Source organism: Eschrichtius robustus, chromosome 2 (assembly GCF_028021215.1).
Source record: "Eschrichtius robustus isolate mEscRob2 chromosome 2, mEscRob2.pri, whole genome shotgun sequence".
In the NCBI taxonomy this organism is placed as follows: domain Eukaryota; kingdom Metazoa; phylum Chordata; class Mammalia; order Artiodactyla; family Eschrichtiidae; genus Eschrichtius; species Eschrichtius robustus.
Window position 1 is genome coordinate 77,346,629 of NC_090825.1, and position 23,932 is coordinate 77,370,560.

General features: G+C 37.7%; 1 long non-coding RNA gene across 1 annotated transcript in view; it reads left to right on the plus strand.

The window, feature by feature from the left end:
- The window catches only part of LOC137757235 (uncharacterized), a 284,904-nt gene that overhangs the window by 66,980 nt on the left and 193,992 nt on the right, over positions 1-23,932 (plus strand). Inside the window, exon 3 of the long non-coding RNA XR_011072314.1 lies at positions 15,377-15,441. This is a non-coding gene — a long non-coding RNA (uncharacterized lncRNA). The remainder of the gene's footprint in view (positions 1-15,376; positions 15,442-23,932) is intronic.

Below are 23,932 nucleotides of genomic sequence, written 5' to 3' on the forward strand. Positions count from 1 at the left end.
TCAAAGCAATTTTGGCCTTGTTTTCGTATGAGTAGAAAAAAATGTAGATCTTTTTCCCTCCCCTGTTTCTAAGGCCACAGAATTAGGGTGTGCAATACACGCTTTCTCAGAACTTGATGGTACACTTTTTTGGCCAGAATAATTCCAAATGGAGGTCAGGCCTTCTGGCATGAGATATTTTTGCTAATTTATTTTTTAACACATTAACAAATTTTGCTCCTGAGTCTCACTTAGTAAAGCTTCTGATTGAGCCAATGAACCAGAGCTTGATCATTTGAGTTTGAGTGTAGTCTGATGCTTTCCCATATTTCCCTCAACTGACTAATTTTAATAAAATCCTTCTCTACCCTTCAGTCACTTTGGGTAGAAAGTTCAGCTGTTTGAGACAAGCTAGCCAGTCCCCCCAGGCCAGATGGACACTCAATAACTCATGAGAATGAGGTACCCCACTTGACTATGTCCATCTTGACTTGCCATTTCCATTATGCCATTGCTTAAAATAGATGAAGACTCAAATGGGAAAAAAAAAAAATCTAGTGAAAAACTTTCACTGCTGATTCAATTCAACAGCAGTTATTTTGTGGATTGTGATGTCAGTGTCCAATTATTACAGTCCAGTTTTGCTGTCTTTTTTTTTTTTTTTTAAGTACAAGGAAAATTGTGTAAAGAGTCAGGGACCAAATATCCTACAGACGTGTATAGGAAAGCAGAAGAGGCAGGGATCTAAATTAAAGTTTGGTCTGTGTCCACTAAATATTGGGAGTAGTGAGAAAATGGAGAGAGACACTTTACCATCATTCATTGGTTTGTCTAGTTTTTCAAGTTCTCAGCAGAATCAGGATGAAAGTCATTCTATAATAAACAAATGATTTCATGGTAATGAAGTTAAAATTTGCAAAAAAGGAGTCAAGAAACTTTCCAGAAATATTTGTTTGTGTTTCCCTGGCTGTTTGGTGTCCAGGTAAAACTGAATGCTGAGGATAAATCCTGAACTACCTAAAGAAATGTGATCATATTAGAAAATGTATTTCCTAGTTCCCATGTCAGTCAGTGTTCAAAATATTTGATTTGGGGAAAATATACCTATTGCTAAAATTGGCCATGCTCTGTGGCCAAACTTCAGGTTTTGCTAAGCAAGTGAAAATATTCCTAAGAGTGTTGTAATGCACTTTGCCCACCACACAGCCAGTCTTTTTAATACAGTATTTTTCACAGCTTTGGGGAGAGTTCACTGGAGCACAGGTGCTCAGGGGTAAACACATGATGTGAAATCATGTCGGGAGGCCAATTGGAGTTTACACTTTTTTCCAACATAAAAAAACAAGGAGATTTGAATTAGTTAGGTGTGGGAAAGCTTACCCAAAAAGATATTATTAAGCTGAGATCTAAAAGACAAATAGATTTTTTTTTTTAGCCACATGATTGACTAACGTCTAAAGGCAAGAAAGAAAACAGAATGTAAGATGCAGCTAAATGGCTCCCAATTAATTAAGTCTTCAGTGTCTTCTGCATGTACAACATGGGCTAAGCTCTAGGGATGTAATGGTGTGCCAAAACACACTCAGACACAGTCCTTGTGTCAGTTCCTCTCTATGGAGCGAGACAAACGCTAACCAAATTACAGAAATAAATATAAAATCCTCTCTGTTACATAGAACAAGATGCTAGGGAAACGTATCCAAAGGGGATTTGAATTAATTGGGGCTGCCAAGGAAGGCTTTTTTTGTGGAAGTTAACAATTGAGCTGCGATCTAAATGAGTCAAATATCTGAGGAGAGGAGAGCACAGTGTTTCAGGTGAGGGAACATCATGTACAAAAGTGTGATGGCCCATCGTCACTAGAGGGACTTCTGCTCTTCTCACAAAGAATGTTGTACAACTTGTGAGAGTCTGAAGAACTTTTTCAGTTCAAATTCTAAATAAATCATGGAGTGGCTGAAAGAGTAAATTAATTAGTCAGGGCCTTAAACTAGGCTGGGAATAGGGGCTGTGATTTTGATGTGCACTGAGGCAGTGGACTAAGAAAGGAGGAGAGGAAATAGAGAAAGATGAGCTCAGTACCATACTTAGATCTGGGAAAAAGAGGCTCTGGGCCCTGTGCTTCAGAGGACCCTCAAATCACAAATGTATACAACACATAAACAATAAATTATTAAGTGCCAGTAGGCACTTCTGGCACTAAACATTCATGCTTGTGCCTAACACTCATTAGGAGTTGTATCCAAATGCTATGAAGTATTATGGGTTATGCTACCATCACCATAACAAAAGGAGAAAGCTTCAACCATCCAGGGAGGATTTGAACAGCAGAACACTTAAATAAGAGAAAAGATAAATTAATTAACTTGTCAAATCCTTCTCATAGCATGAATACAACGGGTGCTTGCATTATGAAGTTTCATTTCCCACTAGTGCTGAGTATCCATTTTCTTGCTTTTCTCCACATAAAGCAATTCATGGTTCTGGACTTACTCCAGATATTCTTAGTATTTGCAATTATTGCATATGATGGCTGAGGAATATTTTGCAATATTAAACAATCATATTGCTCTTAAATTTGTAAGCATCTATGTCTAGATGTAATATACTTAAAGTGTGATACCAGTTCTTAACATTGACAACTAGATGGACGTTGAATGCTAGAAATGCAAATAGTTTTATTTTTATAAAAATGTTTAAGATCAATTAAATTTTCAAATATTAAAATAAAAATTCCAGCATTATTTAATTTCACTTTATAATTTGATATTCATTATAGATTATATTTTACCTTCTAATTTTAATAATTTTGTATATTTTAGAAGAAAAATAGCTGTTAACACATGAAAAGTTTTCATTTTATTGCATTTTAAGTTTACTTTACATTTTTGATTAAAATATATCCAAATTTTATACCCTTTATACGATAACATTTTCCTTTTAAATCTTTTAGATCATTGAGAATGAGGACAGGTGAAGAATAGGGAATTGTGATAGAAATAAAGGATTCAAGAATAGAGATTAGAAAAGAAAAAAAGGTGGAAAGAAAAAAGAAATAGAAAATTTTCAAAGAAGAGTTCTACTTAATTAAAATAAAAATATAGAAACAATGGAAGTGAGCAGACTTCTGTTGAGCATGACCCTTATAGAATTTGCAAACAAGAGATTACAAGTTCTTATTTAATTAGGATTTAACTACTGATCAAAACAATGCAAATTAACAAGAACATTATTCTCATCAAATCTACAACGTAAGTGGGTCAGATAAAAAAATTCTTGCAACTTTATATTCTGTATTAATTGAAGATTTAGTTACTAATTAAAACAATGAGAATGAAAAAGAATCAATTTTATATCACTTTCGTAACCCAGAAACAACAAAAGTAACTCTAGCCTACCCTTTAGAAGATAGAGAAACAAATGATCTTGAAATCAGCAAGTACAGGAAGAAATCCTCCAGAGCATTTGACTGGATGATGTTCTTGGAAATGGTGACGCCATGTCGTTCTGACAGTTTGAGAATGTTGCTAGTAAAACACATTCAGTTTCAAATTAATGATTACGATTTTCTATTGCATGAACATGTCAGAATTTTTATATTTCATTTTATTCCAAACTTCTTTCAAAAAGAAAGAAGTTGTAGAAACTGGCTTTTATAGTCTCTATTTAGAAACTATTTTGTTATCACTGTTAACATATTTCTCAACCAATCTTTATGATAGACTTCAGCCAATGAATGTATTTGTGATAATAAACTTAAATTCTCAATTAAAATACCATGAAATGACCTTTGCACACAGAAAAGTACAGATGTAATTACTAGAACTGAAAAAGTAATCAAACAACCAGCAAACAACCAATAATATTCCACAAATAAAAGTAAATGTCAAACTAGTACGTGAGCATAATCTTCTTTAAAGAATAGTGTGTCTAATATTCAGCCAAGCTTAATGATGCCTTTCATGGTAGAACAGCAAAATATTTATAGAACGTAATGGCAAGTGTCTAGGATTTGTAGAAATGATTTTGAAATTTGATGAAAGAATGACCAAAAACTTAAGATGGGTAAAAAGTAATGAAGCAAATGATAATTCTCTAGTAAGGGGAATAAAAAATGAAATTATTAATTTAAGAGATAATAAAGTGAGATAAAAAGTCATCTCCCAAATTTTAAAAAGGAAAAATTATTCAGTTCAACTTGGTTGTACCAGGATCCAAAGTATTACTACATAAATAACCTTTATTTACATATATGTTGAGTGACCAGGAGAAGAAAGCAAGGAAGTTTAAACTAATGAATATTTCATTGGTTTCAAACCTGTTGTAAAAAGTACGGCTTTTTACTTGTGGGAAGAATTGAAAAAACAACTTCAATTTTAGGCTCTAATTTAAAAGATTGTTGAGAGCAAAACTATGATACTGGTAGTAACATGGTTGATAAGAACAAAAGTGATTTTGGTGAAAACTCCAGAAGTATTCTTTATGCCATTTACAGTACATGGTTTGAATTTGTTACTAAGAGACATGGTCTCAATACTGTTGATACTGTTGACATTCTTTGGAACAGTTTAAACATTATATACAATATTTTCAGAGTCTGTCCAAAGGTGGAACATCTTGAGAAAAACAGAATTTGACCTAATAGGTACTCATGGATAAACACTGGGAGTGCTGATCAAATGCTGCTAAAGCAGTTAGATTTAAACAAGATTCAAAATGTACTAGGACAGTCAAGCGAAATAACTGAAAACTTCTCAAATAGTGAATTGTGATTTTTGGCAGAAAATGAAATTAATTTTGAGTAGGTCTAGCCACTATTTATTTGCTATTTTAATAATATTAGCAAAAGTTTAAGGAAAAAAAAATCTAAATTTGGCTACTTACTTTTAAAATGATTGAAAAACTTAAAATTTAAAGAAGTGGTTTTTATAAATAGAAAGAAACTACATATGCAATATGCAGCAAAAGTGACAATCCAAAAAAAATTATAAAATTAAAATGAAGAAATAAAAATGTTCACATGACTCCGAAGAAGATTCACATACCAAAAAAAAAAAAAAAAAAATCCCCAAACTAACTTCAATAAAGGCTATTTTCTGACCATTAGAGACCAAAGAAAGATTTGAACAAATTGAAGAACAATGCTATTTTTAATTTTTTATAATATTCCAGAATTGAAAACTATGAAAGCAGAAGAATTAAGAATTATTATATGAATCCACATATTGTCTTAAGAGATCCTGAAAAATCACAATGTGATAGCAACCTATATGATGAAATTAAAATACTTTGTAATTTTTTTTGAGATGATAATTTATCATATGCAAACCCATTACAGTGTTTGAGCATGATATGTGAAATGATGGTCACTTCTGAACTGAACGTTGCTTTAAAAATTTTACTGACAATTCCATTTGCCACTATCTCAGCAGAGCTAAGTTTTTCCCAAAGGGAATTAATAAAAACTATGTAATAATTTCAACCCACGAAAGTCATTTATTTCGCATTTCCTGTCAGAACTCAAATTATGTGAGAATCTTTTTTTTTTTTTTTTTGGTTTTGCCACAGCTTGCGGGATCTTAGTTCCCCAACCAGGGATTGAACCGGGGCCCTTGGCAGTGAAAGCACGAAGTCCTAACCACTGGACTGCCAGGGAATTCCCTGAAAATCTTGATTTAACAACACAATTAATAATTTTGGTGAGCCAAAGGCAAGAAAAATGTATTTTATAGAATAAATATATAATATTTTATTAATTATAGATGTCTTTATTACTCATCCAAATATCACTTAGACAGGTGCAATAATTACATTTAGTAGTGCTTGTTATTTTGCTGATTTTCAGTCATATAAAACCCATAGCTTTGCACATACTTAAAAATTTTTTGTTGTTATAAGATAGTCAAGATGGGAAGATAAGACATATTTTAGCTAACAATTTTGTTATCCTGATCCGTAACTTTTAAATATGGCCCTCCATTTGTGTTCTTGCTCCATTCCTACAGATGTTAGAGATAGACCTGGGTAAACTGCTTCTCTCATATGCCTGAGATTTACTGGATAGAGGGCAATGGACCTTCCTGTTAGACAGTAACCTGGAGGCCCATGCTGGGTCAGCCTCATTTAGGTTAATGATTGGTAGGATGGGATTGTGGACAGTTTGGATTTAGGTCATAGGTATATACAACAAGCAACAGTATTTGCAATCCCTTGAAAGATTTAGAGCAGGATGGAAAGAGCTTAAGAATACCAGATGCCTGGGGATGAGGGTAAGGGGGAAGAGGTTACTTTTAAGTGGTTCTCTTCACCACCTCTTTTCCCCTTCATCCTCCACCCCCATTCTGTGCCTTGCCATACAAAAGACAAGTGCCCAAGAGCTAGATAATATTACCCAGATTTAGCCCTACTGTTTACAGAAACCACTTTTGTACTTATCTAGCCTGTCCAAGTTCTCTCATTTAGAAATTGTGAGTTAGAGTATTAACCTATTATACCATATTGCTTTGATGGGTAGTAGATAAAAATAATTACAAAATATACTTGGCAAAAATAAAGCACAAATAAATGTATCATGGTAATATTTGGTATCCCCATAATACAGTGAAAATTTATCATGTCATTATGACCTGTTTGCTATATTTCACTTAGGTATTAATTCCTTTCTTGGAAACATTTTTATATGGATGATGAAGAAATTATCACAGATTTAAATGAACTTTCTTTAGACCTAATTATAGGTTTCTTTTCCCAGAGCATGACCAAAAAAATAAAGAAAGAAAGAAAAAGAAAAAAAACCCACCTTGGACAGAGGAAAATTCAGTTCCATTTATTTTCTCTCTTCAGGTCTTCTAATGGTAATTAACAGATGGTCCTTGTTTTCTAGTTGATAAACCAATGAGCAAACATGTACTACATCTTTAGCCTGCAGACATAGTTTGTCATCAGAAGCTGTATGTCAGAGTCTGGCACAGCACTGAGCTGGATTTACAAAACCACTTCTCCCACCCACTTGGTAGGTTATTTTATTTTTCAGTCATACTGGTTCAAGCATCAAATTCATGCAGATATTTACCCTCACTATTTAGTTGAAGTGACCTTGCCCTGCTGTTTTTGTTCTATTTTCAGTACCAGTCCTTGATAAAGCAAAATAAAAGGTTAACAGTGTTTGCAAAGTGTAACAAAAATCTTTTTAAAATATTTCATTTATTTATTTATTTAGAGACAAAAATCTTGCTTTTTTTTCTTCCCTCAAGTGACTATGGAATATATCAATGTAACAGAGGCAAATATCTACTGTGTTTTGTTTTTCAATCTATGTAATAGAAACCTGTACTAGTTATATATTGATGTATAACAGGTTACTACAACAGTTGGTGGCTTAAAACAATAAACATGTTATTATTTTACAGTTTCTGTGAGTCAGGAATCTGGGAGCAGATTAGCTGGGGGGCTCTGACTCACGGTGTCTCATAAAGCTGCAATTAAGAGATCAGCTGGGACTGCAGTCATCTGAAGGCTTGACTGGTACTGAAGGAACTGATTCCAAGATGGCTCATTCCCATGACTGTTGGCAGTTCCTCACCATGTGGGCCTCTCCATGAGACTGCTCAAGTATCCTCACCTCATGGGAGCTAGATTCTCCCAGAGTGAGTGACCTAACATTTGAAGTCACATATCATTGTGTCTGCTGTATTTTATTGGTCATACAGACCAATCCTGATAGAATGTGGGAGGAGGAATACCAGAGCATGAATACCAAAAGGCAGGGTCCCTGGGGGCCACTGGGAGCCAGCTTGGAGACTGGCGACCACAAAGAGAATTGTGTTATGAGTACCAGCAACTAGGGTTGAAGCCAAAATATATCCAGGAGAGGTTGTGTCATTTGAGTTTTTCTTGAACATTCCTTAATCTTTGAGATATGTATTGGTTACCGTTTGAGGCAATGCTAAAAAAGTTTTGGACATGGGAGCCAGAGATGTCAGTTCAAATTCTAGTTCTTGACTCTACCTTTGGAAGAGGTTTGATCTAAAACCAACTGTCTTAGTTTGTTTTTCTTTAAAATGAAGGAAGTAATACACATCTGTCTATGCTTAGTAGATTGTATGCAAGATAAAAGCCTTAGTTTTAAGCATAGCACCAGGCATACAAGAGCTAAACAAATACCACTTTCCTTTCTCCTTCCCCTCAAGATACTCTAAAGCAAAATTTCCCAAACACTGTACTATGAAATACCACTTTTCATCTTGCCATCCTTCTAAAACCCCTGGATCTGTTGCTTCCGGCTGACAGTGGCCTTCAGTGTGCCAAACAAGTATTAACTTTTTATGTTATCACAGTGAAAAACTGTGAGAAGCTCTTCTCTAAAAGAAGATTTCTTTAAAATAGCCATTAGAAAAGACATCTAATAAGGTACTCACGATCTAATTATAATGACTAGTCCCTAAGAGAACTGTTTCAACACAGGCATGAGTACGTATTTAGCATCTTAAAATATTCTTCCCTAAAAGCAAAGATTCAGAACCTTGATAAGAATATCCAAGGGATAGGGCTGGGAATCCGAAGTTTTAACAAGACTCCTAAAATTCTTGAGTCTGGGAAACACTACATCTGGTGAATTCACCTCTGGAAAGTGTGTTGTGGGGAGTTGGCATAGAGGGGTTGGGCACTTAGAGAAAAGGGAGGGAAGTGTTGAGATTTTATCACTTAGGAATTCTGACATTATCACGCATTTCCAGGTCTGTGTGTGTGTGTGTGTGTGTGTAAGGTGGGAAGTGGGACAGCTAACAATCTGTGGATGTCGTATTTGTAATTCATTCATTGTAACTCACATGTAGGAGGATGAGCTTCCTATGTTTAAGAAATCTTACTATGTAGTGGCCTCTCCACTCCTGCTCAGCTACTCTGATGCGACGAATTGGGCAAAACAAGTCTCTTCTCCCACTCTGCCTTTGGTAGTATTACTCTGGCTATAACTCAAATGCCTACCATGGCTGGGCATGAAAGCAGTGAATGAAATTGACTAGTTTAGGATGATAGAGAAAAAGATCTCCGAGTCTAAATTCAGTGAAAAAAGGATGATAAAAACATCATGTATAATATTCTACCTTTGTGTAAAAAAGGGGAAATTAAGATTATCTATGCATATTTTCTTACCATTGCCCTAAAGAAACTCTAGAAGAATACATAAGAAACTAATAAAAGAGAGATTACTTTGAGAGAAGTTGGGGGCAGGTGGGTAGATAAGACACAAGGTGGGAGTGAGACTTTAACTATATACCAGGGGTCCCCAACCCTGGGCCATGGACTGGTACCAGTCTGTGGCCTGTTAGGAACCTGGCCGCACAGCAGGAGGTGAGTGGTGGGCGAGTGAGCAAAGCTTCATCTGTATTTACAGCCGCTCCCCATCGCTCGCATTACTGCCTGAGCTCCGCCTCCTGTCAGATCAGCAGCGGCATTAGATTCTCATAGGAGCACGAACCCTACTGTGAACTGCGCCCGCGAGGGATCTAGGTTGCGTGCTCCTTATGAGAATATAGTGCCTGATGATCTGAGGTGGAGCTGAGGTGGTGATACTATCGCTGGGGAGTGGCTGCAAATATAGATTATCATTAGCAGAGAGGTTTGACTGCACAGAGACCATAATAAATCAGTTGCTTGCAGACTCATAGCAAAACCATATCAGTGAGTGGCAAGTGCACTCACTGATAAGCTGCATCTTATGGAGTAGACTGGACATAAGCAACACACTTCAGGTGTCACTGTCTCCCATCACCCCCAGATGACACCATCTAGTTGCAGGAAAACAAGCTCAGGGCTCCCACTGATTCTGCATTATGGTGAGTTGTATAATTATTTCATTATAGATTACAATGTAGTAATAATAGAAATAAAGTGCACAATAAATGTAATGCGCTTGAATCATCCCGAACCATCCCCCACCCCCCACCCCAGGTTCGTGGAAAAAGTGTCTTCCACGAAACTGGTCCCTGATGCCAAAAAGGTTGGGGACCGCTGCTATATACCATTTTTAACCAAATGAATTTATTACCTTTTTAACAAAATAAAAATATAGCAATATGCAGACAAACCAGACAAGAATGTGGACTGAATTTGGCCCATGAACTGCCATTTGAGACATCTCTGTTAAATAAATCCCTAAACTTCAGTTATTGAAGTCTGAACCTTTGATTTATTCATTCAGTTCACATTTATTAAATGCCTCCTAAGGCCCAGGCTTCATGTTCAGGGCTCTGTCTCTGGTCTCAGGGAAACTTCTTTCTCTAGACTCCAGTGGCCCTTCTTGGTGAATATTTATTTATTTATTAAAATTTATTTATTTATTTATTTTTGGCTGCATTGGGTCTTTGTTGCTGTGTGCAGGCTTTCTCTAGTTGTATCGAGTGGGGGCTACTGTTCATTGCTGTGCACAGACTTCTCATTGTGGTGGCTTCTCTTGTTGCAGAGCACGGGCTCTAGGCATACGGGCTTCAGTAGTTGTGGCATGTGGGCTCAGTAGTTGTGGCTCACAGACTCAGTAGTTGTGGCTCACGGGCTCTAGAGCACAGGCTCAGTAGTTGTGGCACACAGGTCCAGTTGCTCCATGGCATGTGGGATCTTCCCAGACCAGGGATCGAACCCATGTCTCCTGCACTGGCAGGCGGATTCTTAACCACTGCACCACCAGGGAAGTCTCCCTTCTTGGTGAATATTTAAAAAGAAATATATTTTTATTGTTTTGGCAACTTAAACTAATTAATATGTGTTTACAAGTTGAATCTCCTGTGCATAGGTAAGACTTCTTTGCAGATTAGCAATATGTATTTGTAGACACACAGTTAATATTTAAGACCAGAAATATTTTGATCTTAACTACTTTGAAATAAACTCTTCTTAGCCTTGTTTATTCTATTAATTTGTTAGGCAAATACTTTGTTCATTATCTCAAGATAAACTTAAACCCAAGCCAAGTCAAATTATTTCAAATTTAGATACAATGAATACATAGTAATGAAGCTTAAATATATTTGCAAATAAACTGGGAGCAAACTGTTCTCAATGAGAGACAGAAAACATGAATAAAGAGAGAAGGGGAACCAGGAATAAAATAGAAATCCAATCTATCTTCCCTTGAAGAAAAAAAAAAAAAAAAAAGATGTGACAGCCTCCTTGTATCTGGTAATCTAATCTCGACACTTGTCTCTTCTGGAAGTGTAATTTTGGCTTCTTTCCTCACTGTGTACCCATCTCCTCCACCACCCCCCAACCTTAACTCCTGGAAATGTATAGTTCGTGTAGAAAAGCAACATGTTCTGCCCTCTGGTAGAATGCCCCTGTAAAGGTGCCAGTAGAAGTTAGATTGTCTCAAATGTAGAAATATATTTCCCACAATGACACTGGGAAACCTTTCAGGTTTCTGGATTCTTAAAGATTCTGCCACCTTAAAATTCTATTCCAAAATCTACTTTGCTGTGACTAATTGTTAGGCAGGCAACAGAGTTATTCAAGACTAATATTACTGGTTTTGAACTGAGATTAATATTTTGAGAAAGCCTAACTATCTCATGGAACAATGTTTCTGATCAAAATGTTACCTCAAGAGCCCCAGAAGGTAAATAACTTTATTTGAGAAGAAAAAGATTCATTAACTTTTTTGTCACATATGTCTGGTTAAATGATTTCTTCTGGGTGATAAAACAAGAAAATCATCACCATATGCTGCTTAATAAAACTTGTTCTAGTTTGAGAGTTAATACCACAGCTGATAGATTTTTGCATCTGTTTAAGTTATCTTTTACTACAGTCACCAAATTTAGTGACTTAAAATAGCAATTCATTGATATCGCAGACGGTTCTGTAGGTTGACTGGGCTCTGCTGAGCTTGGAGTACTTGCTTGGAGCCTCTCATGTGGTTGCAGTCGGATGGTGGCTGAGCTAGAGTAATCCTAAGCCTTGAGTGGTTTGGACATCTAAGATGGCTTCTTCTTTTTTTTTTTTTTTAAAGGTAAGCAGTCCATTTCTAATTACTTTTCTTTCTTTTTAATTTATTTTATTTATTTATTTATTTTTGGCTGTGTTGGGTCTTAGTTTCTGTGCGAGGGCTTTCTCTAGTTGCGGCAAGCGGGGGCCACTCTTCATCGCGGTGCACGGGCCTCTCACTATCGCGGCCTCTCTTGTTGTGGAGCACCGGCTCCAGATGCGCAGGCTCAGTAGTTGTGGCTCACGGGCCTAGTTGCTCCGCGGCATGTGGGATCTTCCCAGACCAGGGCTCGAACCCGTGTTCCCTGAATTGGCAGGCAGACTCTCAACCACTGCGCCACCAGGGAAGCCCTAAGATGGCTTCTTGACTCACATATTTGGCTCTTGGGCTAGTATGGCTGGAAGAGCTAGAAGGTGGTCTCTCTCTCTTTCTATTAACACATGACCTCTTCACATGGCTAGCTTGGGATTCCTCATAGTAGTACAATCTCAGGGTAGTTAGAATTTTTACATGGTGGCTGTTTCTCCTAGAGTAAAGGTTCAAGGGACTCTTGCAGAAGCTTCAAGGCTTTTGATAACCCAGCTTTGGAAGTATCACTTTTGTTTCATTCAGTTAGTAGAAAGCTAGTCATACACAGGTGCCAACCTATGTAACTCCCGACAGCCAAAGCAGGAACAATTTGAGCAATAAAATAAATACATAATATTGGATTATCAACCAAAGTACAATATAAGATAGGGATCCATTGGGTCCATACTGATATAAATGAATGATTAAATAAATAAATAAGTAAATGTGGGAGAAGAGACAAATCTCCCTTGAAGCAGCACTCCAAATAATTTATGTATGTAGATATTCCACCCTCAAGAAGTGGAAGCATGAATCCCTACTCCTTGTGGGGGCTGCCCCTATTGACTTCCTTCCAAACAGCACAGAATAGAACAGGGGAAAGAAAGAGCATCTCAGCCGTATGATCAAGGTCAGTATCAACAGTGATAAATCATGTTGACAATATGTATCCTTGATATGTTGTGATAAAAATGGCACTTTACTCCTGTGATCTTCCTTCCAAAAACCCATAACCCCAGTCTAATTATGAGAAAAACATCAGACAAGTTCCAATAGAAGGACATCCTACAAAATACTTGATCTGTATTCCTCAAAACTGTTAAGGTCATCAAAAACAAATTCTGAAAAACTGTCACAACCAAGAGGAAACTAAGGAGACAATGACAAGTAAATGTAATGTGGTATATTGGATGCAGTCCTGGAACAGAAAATGACATTAGGCAGAAACTAAGGAAATCTGAATAAATTACTATGGACTTTAGTTAATAATACTGTATTAATAAGTTTTCATTAATTGTAACAAATATACCATGAAAATATAAGATGTTAATAATAGGAGAAATTCAGTGAGGGGCGATGTGAGAACTGTGTGTACTATGACCTTATTTTTTCTATAGATCTAAAACTTTTCTTAAAAATAAGCGTCTATTAAAAAAAAAAATCTAGTCAAAGGGCCCAGATTTGAAGGGAGGGGACTACAAAAGGTGTGAAAAACAGGAGGTGTGGTTCATTGGAGGACCATCTGCAATAGCATTCCTTTCACTGATTTTCTTCTGAGGACCCACCTCTCTGCCCCTATTCCCAGTTCATATGGCTGAAGCCTCACCCTTTGGTCCTAGAGGTAGAGCCAGGACTCTGGCCTAAGGCAATCAGTGAGTTTCCCTGTCCTCACCAGAATCTCCTTACTTGTAACCAAAAGTAAGGGAATTGCATCTCCTTTGCCACAGGATAGTTTCAGTGGGCAGTGACTTAAGCCAGGGCAGTCAGAGTAATACTAGGACTGTTAGAAAAGTCCCTCTGGCTTTGAACTTGAATATATGTGAGGTGGGAGCTGCTGCCTCTTATCTTGCCATCAGAAGGGGAGTACTTGGAGGTGACAGGAACCACCAACTAGAGTCTGAGAAAGAAGCCAACAGAATGGGGGTAGCTGATAGGGATAGAACGAAAAGATGGAAAAAATGAGCTGTGGGACATTTTGGAACCCAGAATCCATCCCTACTTAGAGGAGCTCTGCCTCTGGAGATTTCCCAGTCACATAAGTCAATAGTCTCTTTTTAAGTCAATGGTCTCTTTTTGGCTTAAGTCAGTTTGATTTGGGACTTTTTTGGTCCATTACAATAGAAAAAGTTCCTAAGTGATACAATGAAACAATAATTGTCCTCCAGTTTATTTCTATGTTAAATATGATCAGAATATTATTTGAGTCCTACTTTTCTTTGAGGCTGCTCTGTTTATACTCAAATAATTCATTATTTATCTAAAGATAAATCTGGCAAAGAGTAAATTGGTAAATATGTTTAAAACATTCAGAACAATTGCATAGCACACAGGAAGTGCCCAATAAATGTTAGATATTATAATTATTGTTTTAGCTTACTTTAAAGGGCTAAAACTTTGTTATGGCACCTCTCATCTGGTGTTAAATATGCATGTAGTTATCACAGTAAAAAATTAGATGAATCATATAGCAAAGTGGCTAAAAGCATGTGTTTTATAATCTCATGGGGCTGAGTTCAAATTCCAGCCCTGCTCCTTACTTACTGCATAGCCTCTCTGTGTGTCATTTCATTCTTCTAAAACTTAGAATAAAAATACCTCATAGAAGTAAAATTAAATCATGCTTACAAAGGCCCAGTTTCAGTTCCTAACACTGAATATGTCTTCCAGCGAGTGTAATTATATTATTTTATACTGTGTGAAGATAAAATGCTGAAATTTTAATTAGCCTATAACAGACTTAAATAAATCAAGAATCGATGTAAGTGACATTGTATATTATATCAATGTATGTATCACCTGCACAAAAATTAAAATTAATAAAACAAAGTTCCTCTAAAATTTATGAAATATGTTTATTTTAGAAGACATGACTATTAATATTTTGAAAATTTTGGGCTAACATGCTTTTTCTAAGATACAAGATTAAAACACTAATTCAAATGTGTTTTGGTATCGTTTAGTTAGCAGATCATATTTGTTCAAAGTCAACTATGTTCTAAAATTATAAATGAAAAAGTTGCACATGATGAACAATAAGTTGAAAGAGATACTGTTTGCTAGGTGATCAGTGTCATAAAATTAAACTCATAGTCAATAAAGGGTATCAAACTGAAATTATGTAAAACAAAGTAAAGGGGCTGAGATATAGTGTTATATGAATCTACTTTAAATACAAAATAGCTTTTAAAGAACAAGCCAATGCTAATATTTTAATTGTTGTAATGGGACCATTTTGGTTGCAAGTAAGAAAATCCAATTAAAATAATTTTCTCATCTAACAAGTCTGGAAGTAGCATGGCTCCTGCCTTAGTGCTATAATGATTGACTCAGTTTTTTTCATCTTTCATCCAGCTCCCTCCCTGGTCACAAGATGGCTGTAGCAGTTCCAGCTATCACAATCTCACACCAATGTCCAGGTAAGAAAAGAGAACATCTTCCTTGTGTTTCTGTAGAAAAACTAAGTAAGAAACCTTTGCAGAAGAAGCATGTTTCCCACTGTTCCATCCTGCACAGACTTCTCTTCAAGTCTCTTTGGCCAGAAGAGGGTCACAAGCGAAATAAAAGTACCGGATTTGTTTGGATGACCTAAGAGTCACCTCTGAGGGCTGGGGCTGGAGCACTTGTCTATGTAGATGAGCACAGTTCATTGTCAGGATGGAAGAAGAGGGGAATGGTTGCTGGGCAGGCAAACAAAAGCCTGCTACACTGACAAGCACCATTCCAAATAATCAGAAAAAGAATTCAATTGATGGAAGCATAATACTAAATATTATGCAGTAGTTAGAGGGAATAAGTGTACAGCAACGTATATAGACCTTAAAAGTGTAGTATTCAGTGAAAAAAGTGGGAAAGAGAACAAAATCTATTGTATAATATTTATGTTGCTTAAAAATACATGAACACTGGAACTTTCACCTCGTGCTATAAGGAGTGTAAGCTGGTACAACCATTTGGGAAAACTTGAGCAGGATCTACTAAAGCTAAACAAAAGCATGCCTTATTTCCCAGTAAACTCATCTTCTAGGTATATACACATGAATGCCAATGTGCGCCAGACGTTTCTGAGAATATTCATAGCAACACCATTCATTAACAGTCCCAAACTGGAAACCAGCCACCCAAGTGTCCATCAGCTAGAGAATGGGTAAATAAATGGTGGTATAGTTCCATGTTGGAAGACTATAATGGAATACAGTATTCACTGGAATACTATACAGTCATGGGAATGAATAAATGACTGTTCCATGCTACAACTAATGAAAGAAGTCTGTTACAATAGAGTACTAACTATATGATTCTATTTACATAAATTTTAAAAATGGGCAAAATTAATCTATAATGATAGGAGTCAAGATAGTGGTTTCCTTTTGGGGGAGGTTAGAGTTATTGGGATGGGCTTCTGGTGAGCTGGTAATGTTTTATTTCTTAACAGGTGTGGTAGTTTCATGGGTTTATTTGTGAAAATTCACTGAGCTGTGTATGTACCATGTTCATTTTTCTATATGCATGTTATACCTAAAATTTTTTCTTTAAAAAACCATGCACATGCAAAATAGCATTTATTTAATGAGTAAAAGGGAATACAAAGAAAACTGAGTCCCTGCCTTCATGGAGCTTAATTCTAATAATAAAAATAAATGTAAAATAGTAATAGCAGGTAATACTTAAATAGTGTAGATAGTGTGCCAGATCAAATTGTAACCATATGAAGTAAATACTATCATCATCCCCATTTTAGAGCAGAGGAAATTGAGGCATAGGGCTGCCTGCTGTGCACTCTACCACATAATAAGTGGTAGAGTGAGAATGCAAGCCTAGTAACTCTATCTCTAGGGTCTGCCTTTTAACCAGGATGCCCTATTGCCTCTCATGCTAGTGAAGGAGAAAGACAAAAAGCATAGATAGGTACAAAAAGTATCTCAGGTGGCAATAACTATAACGGAGTAAAACCAAGATACAGAGGCAGAAAGTGATAAGGGGGATTACTCTTTAAAATAGGACAATTAGGGAAAGTTCTCTCCCTCCGCCTTTTTAAAAACAAAGTGACATTTGGACAAACACATGAAGGAAGTGAGTGAGCCATGTGGATTGAGCAATAAGTGTGTCAGGCAGAAGAAACAGCAAGGACAAAGGCCCTGAGGTGGGCATAGTAAGTTCAAGAAATAGCTAGGAGGCCAGAGTGGCTAAAGTAGAATGAGATGTGGGAGAATGGGAGGAGACAAAGTCAGAGTTAGTGGGCACCAGATCATGGATGGCCTTGTAGGCCAGTGTTTGTACTTTATAAAGATACATATATATATCCAATGACTTAGATAGTAAACATGTTAGAGTGAGTGCTTCCCATAGGGAGAGGAATGGTTGAGGGAATCATGACTAAAAGAAATAAATACAAAGGAGGGACATAGCACCAACCTATTAGGCCAGAGTGTCATGAGTATTATTAACTCAGTTCTACACCTGAGTTGTGGGGCAGAGGTGGGAACAGCTCTGGTATAGCCTTTAACCAGAGAGGACTCTATACTTCATCTCCACATCACTATAAATTATCCAAAAGTTAAAATGATTGCATCAAATCTCCATTTCAGAGAAGAAAGATATGCCCTAAGTGTGTTAGGACTTCTTTGTTTCTGATGATTCATTCCCATGCAAGTGGCAGTATTTGTAATGGATGGCACTGCCTTTGGCCTGCAGTGTGGCAAAAGACCTCTTTTCGTTTTGGCAAAGCATCTTACCAAAAGATTAATAAGACATAGTTCCTATAAAAACATATTAACATCAGTCTTTTAAAAATTATATGATTTAATGGTTTAATTTTTTCCTAGAAATGTCAGGAATATGACAAACTACATGAATTGATGCTTAAAACATTGTGATTTCTTTAAAAACAAATATCCTGCATGCACACCAGTAAACCCCAAGAAGCATCAAGCCTCATTATTTGTATTTAAACCTAAATAGGTTTTTTTTTGTCCAGAAAAAATTTTATACTTCATTGGTAATATGAAAGATCTTGCTTTAGGTTAGAGAGATTTTTATTTTATTCAGGCTAATTATTGCAAATTTTGCCTCCTTCTTTATTTTTGGGATCTCAAAACCCAGAAAAGTATCTTTTAAAAAAGGACAAGTGTCCTGTAACTATTCAGATGAAATAATATTTAAAAGCATTGTGTCCTGGGAGTTCAGAAGTTGTACTTTTGACTTCATTAAGGGCTTTCAAAGAAAAGAGAGTAGAAAGATAACCATTTTCTGTGATTTGACTCTCAAATGAGCTTCTAGGTTCCAGATCTATATTAAAATGCAATTGTAAAAGGGGTGGGCACTCTGCACATTAATTTATAATGCGTCTCTTAATCAGTTCACTATTTATTGAATGTCTCCTGAATGTCAAACACTGTGCTAAGTACCTGGGATATATTGATGAGGGAAAACAGACACAGTCCTGCCTTCATAGTGCTACAGGCTAGCAGGGCAGTGGACATCAGTAAAGTCATTACACAAGCACATATAAAACTGCAAGTGTGGTGAGCACTGTGGAGAAGAGGCTCATGATGCAATGAAAGCCTGTATGGAGGACTTTGGACTAGTCAGGTTGGTTAGGGAAGGCTGCTCTGGAGACATGATGGTTACATTCTGATATGAAGGAAGAAGCTAGGAATTAACTTGGAGAAGGAGGAAAGACAGAGAGTGAAAAACAGAGGGAAAAGCCAAGTGATTAGAGGGAACATAGATCTGAAAGAAAGTCAGTTCTGGAATTCTCAATTAGAGAAATGAAGAGTATAGATGAAGGTTATATTCATTTATTCATTTAATTAAAACGTATTGAATGCCCATTGTATGCCAAATCTTGTTCTAGAGGCTGGAAATATTGCCAAAGAGCATTGGCTTTGTCATATAAGTAAAGACATTAAAAAGTTTAATCATGCAGGGATGAGGGTGGGGTGGTGATATGATCATATTTGTGTTTTGCAAAATTAGCTCCAAAATGGAGAATGGATGAGAAGGGGCCAGAGTGTATTTTGTGGACCAGCTAAGAAGCTAACCAGGTGCTCCGGCTGAGACACAAGGGTAGCTTGCATGAGGAAAGTGATGCTGGAGATGACCAGCATCATCGGGTGTGGACAGTTTCAAAAGATAGTTTAGGAAGCAAAATAGGACATTGTGATAGGTTGAGGGGGCAAGGAGGGAAATGTCAAGGATGTGTCTGAGGGTTCTAGCTTATATAGCTAGATGGGTTGCATAAGATAATGGCAATAATAATTAACATTACTAACCGCTTTGACCTGAGTTTTGGGGTGGTGAGGGACTATGAGTGGAAATTAGTGAAGTGTAGTCTTTAGTCAAAGTAGAGTCCTTCCTCCAACTCACCATAAGTGACGAACAGTGATTGCCTCAAATCTCCACTTTTTTTTTTTTGGGCAGAGTAAACATGTCCTAAGTATGTTAGAATTTCACTGGTTTTGATGATCCATGTGAACAGCAGAGTCTTTTATGAGCTGCACTGCTTTGTCCATGCAGTGATGCCAAGAGTCCTTTTCTCTTTAGACACAGCATCTTCTGAAAAAAACAGTAAGACATAGTTCCCGAAAAGGAAAGTAAGTATCCAATGGAGGGGGTATAGCAAGGAGTGGAGAAGAACACACCCCAGATTCTCAGTTGGGAGCCAGGTCAGATCAAAGCCCAGAGCATGGAGATGCAGTCTGTGAGGCTGGAGCATAGGGTGGGACATGTGGCCTGGTGGGAGATGAGGCGGAGGTGCAGGCCGAGGTGGCATCCCAGAGGACCCTCTGCACTTTGCTGAGGTTTGACTTTACCCGAAGGGCAGTGGGGAGACTTTGAAAAGGTTAGGAAAATGTCAGGAATAAGATTAGATTTGCATTTTAGAAAGATGACTTTATAATAATTTAAGCTATCCTTATTTTATGAACTTTTTCTGAATATGTATTATTTTCACAATAAAAATGATTTTTAAAAAAGGAAAGCTGATTTTGTCTGATAGATTGCGTTAGACTCGGCATGTGAGACAAAATATAGGGAAACCAGTTAGAAAGCTATTGCAACAGGAGGTTGCTAACATGGAGGAGAGAATGCGAACTTTGCAGCCAGGAAGACTTAAATTTGGATAGACCCTGGCTCTACCACTTCCTGACTGAGTGAACTTGGGCGGCTGGGTTTCTTTTCTGAGTGTCAGTTTTTTTCATCTGTAAAAATATGGGTAACAGTACCTCCGTACCTATTTTCCGTTGTGAGAATTATGTATGTGAAGTTCTCAGCGTACAGTACTCTCAGTAAACGTAGTTCTTATTAATGTTAATGATGAAAAGAGTCTGAATTAAGGCAGAAGCAATGGGAATGAAGAAGGGGAGAGTAGATGGTAATGATGTTAAGGAGGTTGATTATATAAGCTTCAGGGACTGACTGAATGAACGTGGAGGAGCTGCCATCATACTTCTCAGGGATCCCACTTGGGTGGAATTAGGCAGATGGTGCTCGCATTCCCTTAGAAAGAGAAATCAGGAGGGTTGGGTTGTTGGTTTGTGGGGGTGGGTAGGTTGGGAATGAGGGGAATTATGTCAGTGTGAGACTTGTTACCCTCGAGATGCCCCGAAGACAGCTGGCTGTATGGGTCTATAGCTCCATGAGGAGCGGCGGCTTCAGAATGGATATTGGGGAGGTGGAACTTTCTAAGGAAAATATGCTCAGAGCAATGAGTAGAAGGCCAACGTTAGGGCCATAGGGAGCATGAGCATCTTAGGAGGACAGCAACAGAACAGGAGGCAAAAAAAAGGGGAATGAGAAAAGGAAAATATAGTCATATTTGTTAAGAGGAGAAGCAAGAATTATAAGCCAAGAGAGAAGAAAATTTCAAGAGGAAGGGAGTGGTTAATACTGTCAACTGCCACAAAGAGGTCAGCTAAGGTTTTCACGGAAAGAAAAAAAAGCATTTGATTTAGCACCTGGGGGGTGTGTGTGTGTGAGGGTGGTGTTACAGTCTTGCCAGAGCCCCTTGAGTGGAGTGGTAGGGTTGGATCCAGATTGCAGTCTGTGGAAGAGTGGGCAGGAGGCGCGAAGTGGACCTGGGCTGGAACTGTCCTCTGTGCTTTTTGCGAGGGGAAAGGGAAAAATAGGGATGGCGGAGTTTTGTTTGGTGGTTTTAAGAATGAACTCTTGGGTGTGTGGGGAAGTAGTGAAACTAGAGAGAGAAAGAATAAGGGTGATTCTGCACTATGTGGGAGGGATAGAATTTGCCAGCACAGGTGAAGGAATTAGCCAGAAACCAGAAAAGGGAGGTCACTTCCTTTGGAATGAGAGGAAAGCTGGCACAGATGGATACGGATAAAAATAGGTAAAAGCGTGGGCTGGAGAGGTGTGAGATGTTGAGGAAGTTCACACTGATGATCTCAGTAGTCTTTGTGAAGAGAGTGGCACTGGCCACGGGGCAAAAAGGTTAGGAAGGCTTGGTTTTACTAAACTGTTCGGGGGGCCAGGAACAGTTAGTTGCTCACAAGTGGGCTCCAGAAGGGACTGTTGAGTAGCATTCCAGTTCCTGCTGGGGTTGAAGGTAGCTTGCTGGCTCGGTGTCCTCCACCAATGTTCCCCGTTGCAGCCACGCAGGACTGAGGAAGGGGCTATCAGAAGTGACAGGGCTGAGGGGCTATGGAAGGGCAGGGCTGAGTGTGTGCAGGAGCTGACGGGGAGGCAAGGGGGACGGTTGTTCCTTGATCTGGAGAATGTAGGCCATGGTGGAGAGCAGGACTGGTGAGTGTGTCTTTAGGAATTTGAGGCCATGGTTTTAGCAAAACACACACCCTAACACTTAACACCTGTAATCTGAACAGAGAGGTGCAGGGTGGGGCCTGTGGTTATCTACAGGGCTATTTTTAGTTTGATGGCCCCTAGTTGGTGGTCCCTCTTGTTTTCGCTTTCCTGGGTGGAGACAGCAACTTAAAAAAAACCTAATTAGGGACTTCCCTGGTGGTCCAGTGGTTGGGACTCTGTGCTTGCACTGCAGGGGATGCGGGTTCAGTCCCTGGTTGGGGAACTAGGATCCCGCATGCTGCGTGGCATGGCCAAAAAATTAAAAATTAAATAAAAACCTAATTAAAAGGAAATGATTTCTGTAATTTGAGGTCTTTAGACAATGGGAACACCAGAAAAGATCGTAAAATACTGATGAGACCAAAGCAGTATTTATACAGGCATTACAAACAACTTGGGCACTATTCTAAATTAAGTTAAAAAAAAAAATCATTACAAGACAATGCATAGGTTATTCTTTCTTCTTTTCCTAAATTGCTTTAAATCTTTTATGTCATATCTTAGTGAGAGGAAATAAAATGGGGTACATGTAGCTACTGATACTGGATTTTTTATTCAGGCTAGTGTTTGTGTGTGTGTGTGTGTGTGTGTGTGTGCGTGCATGTGTTTACCAGTCAAGGAGCCCCTCTGTGCATTTTTTGGCATTTGATGTCAAGTATTAGTGCTAAACAAGAATATCTGTTGGAGTTAATAACAGTAGCTAAAATTATCTTTGCAGTTGACTGCAAAGATGAGAATAAAGTATTGAAATCAAACTGTTTAGGAATTTGTCTTTCAAATAAAAATATCTTTAAAATTCTGTCAGGTGGGCAAAGTAAGCAGCCAGCCTGGGGTTGGAGGTAACAGAATAGTTCTGGAAGGGGCCAGTTATACCAATAAATGTTTGCTGCCAAGTGCTGCCTTTTAAAAGGAGTGCTTGCCCCTTTTATGAGTTCCCTCCCTTGAATCAGTCTGGTTGGGGGAGGGAGTGGGGAGAGAAATTAAACCTTTTAGGGGAGCCCATCAGTGATTCTTGTAGGTGATGGGGTTAGTGTGATGGCAGCCAGGTTTCCTGCCAGAAGTCGACCTGGTGCTATAAAAATGTCAGGAAGAGTGTGCACAAAATGGAAACACAAAAATGCCGACTATAGGAGAATAGATAAATATATTGTGGTTAATTCTCACAATGTAATATTTACTTGCAATGAATGAAAGTACAAATATACATGACACTTGGATGAATCTGTCACAAAATGTTAGTGAAAAAAGAAAATCCCAGAAAACTATATATAGTACAATACCATTTTTGTAACATTGAAAAACAAGCTAAGGAATAATAAACACAAGGTTCAGGATAGTGGTTGGTTACCCCTGAAGTGGTGAGGGTGGAGGGCACACAGAGGACGTCATGGGGAGAGCATATAAATAGATATTAGATATTGTTAATATCATTGTTTGCATTCGATGGGGTATTCATGAGTGTTTATATATCATTTAAAATAAAGTAAATAAAATGAAGAGAGCCATGAATCGATTGATTGAGATAGTGCATCGGAAACCAAAGAAATGTATATTTCTAGCAGCATGACATTGTGGGCAGCAAATATGAGCATAACATGGGCCCTGTTGGCAAGCCCGGCCCTTCTCACTTGGTGAACAAGGCTGAAGAACCTCTTCCCACAGGGCTTTACCTTCTAGTATGAAGATGGACTACAAACAAAGAATTTGACAAAGTCATAAATTCCATGAAAGAAAAACAAAACCAAACACATAATAATATCTCTTTGTGTAGTCATGTGCAGGTATGTCTCTAGGATAGATGTCCAGAAACAGATTAGTTAGATGGAAGGTATGTACATTTAAATTTTTGATAGATACTGTCAAATTGCTCTCCAAAAAAGGTTGTACTAATTTACGTTTCCACAACCTTCTTTTTCCACATTCTTGCCAACACTGGTGATTATCAAATCTTTTGGCTTAGCTAACTGGCAAAATATGACATCCCATTTTTGCTTCAACCAACCAATTTTTAGATGAGCTTTTGGCATGAGGGTCATTAGTGAATTGAAGACTCTGCATATTTCTTTTCCACTATTGGCCAAAGAATGGCTG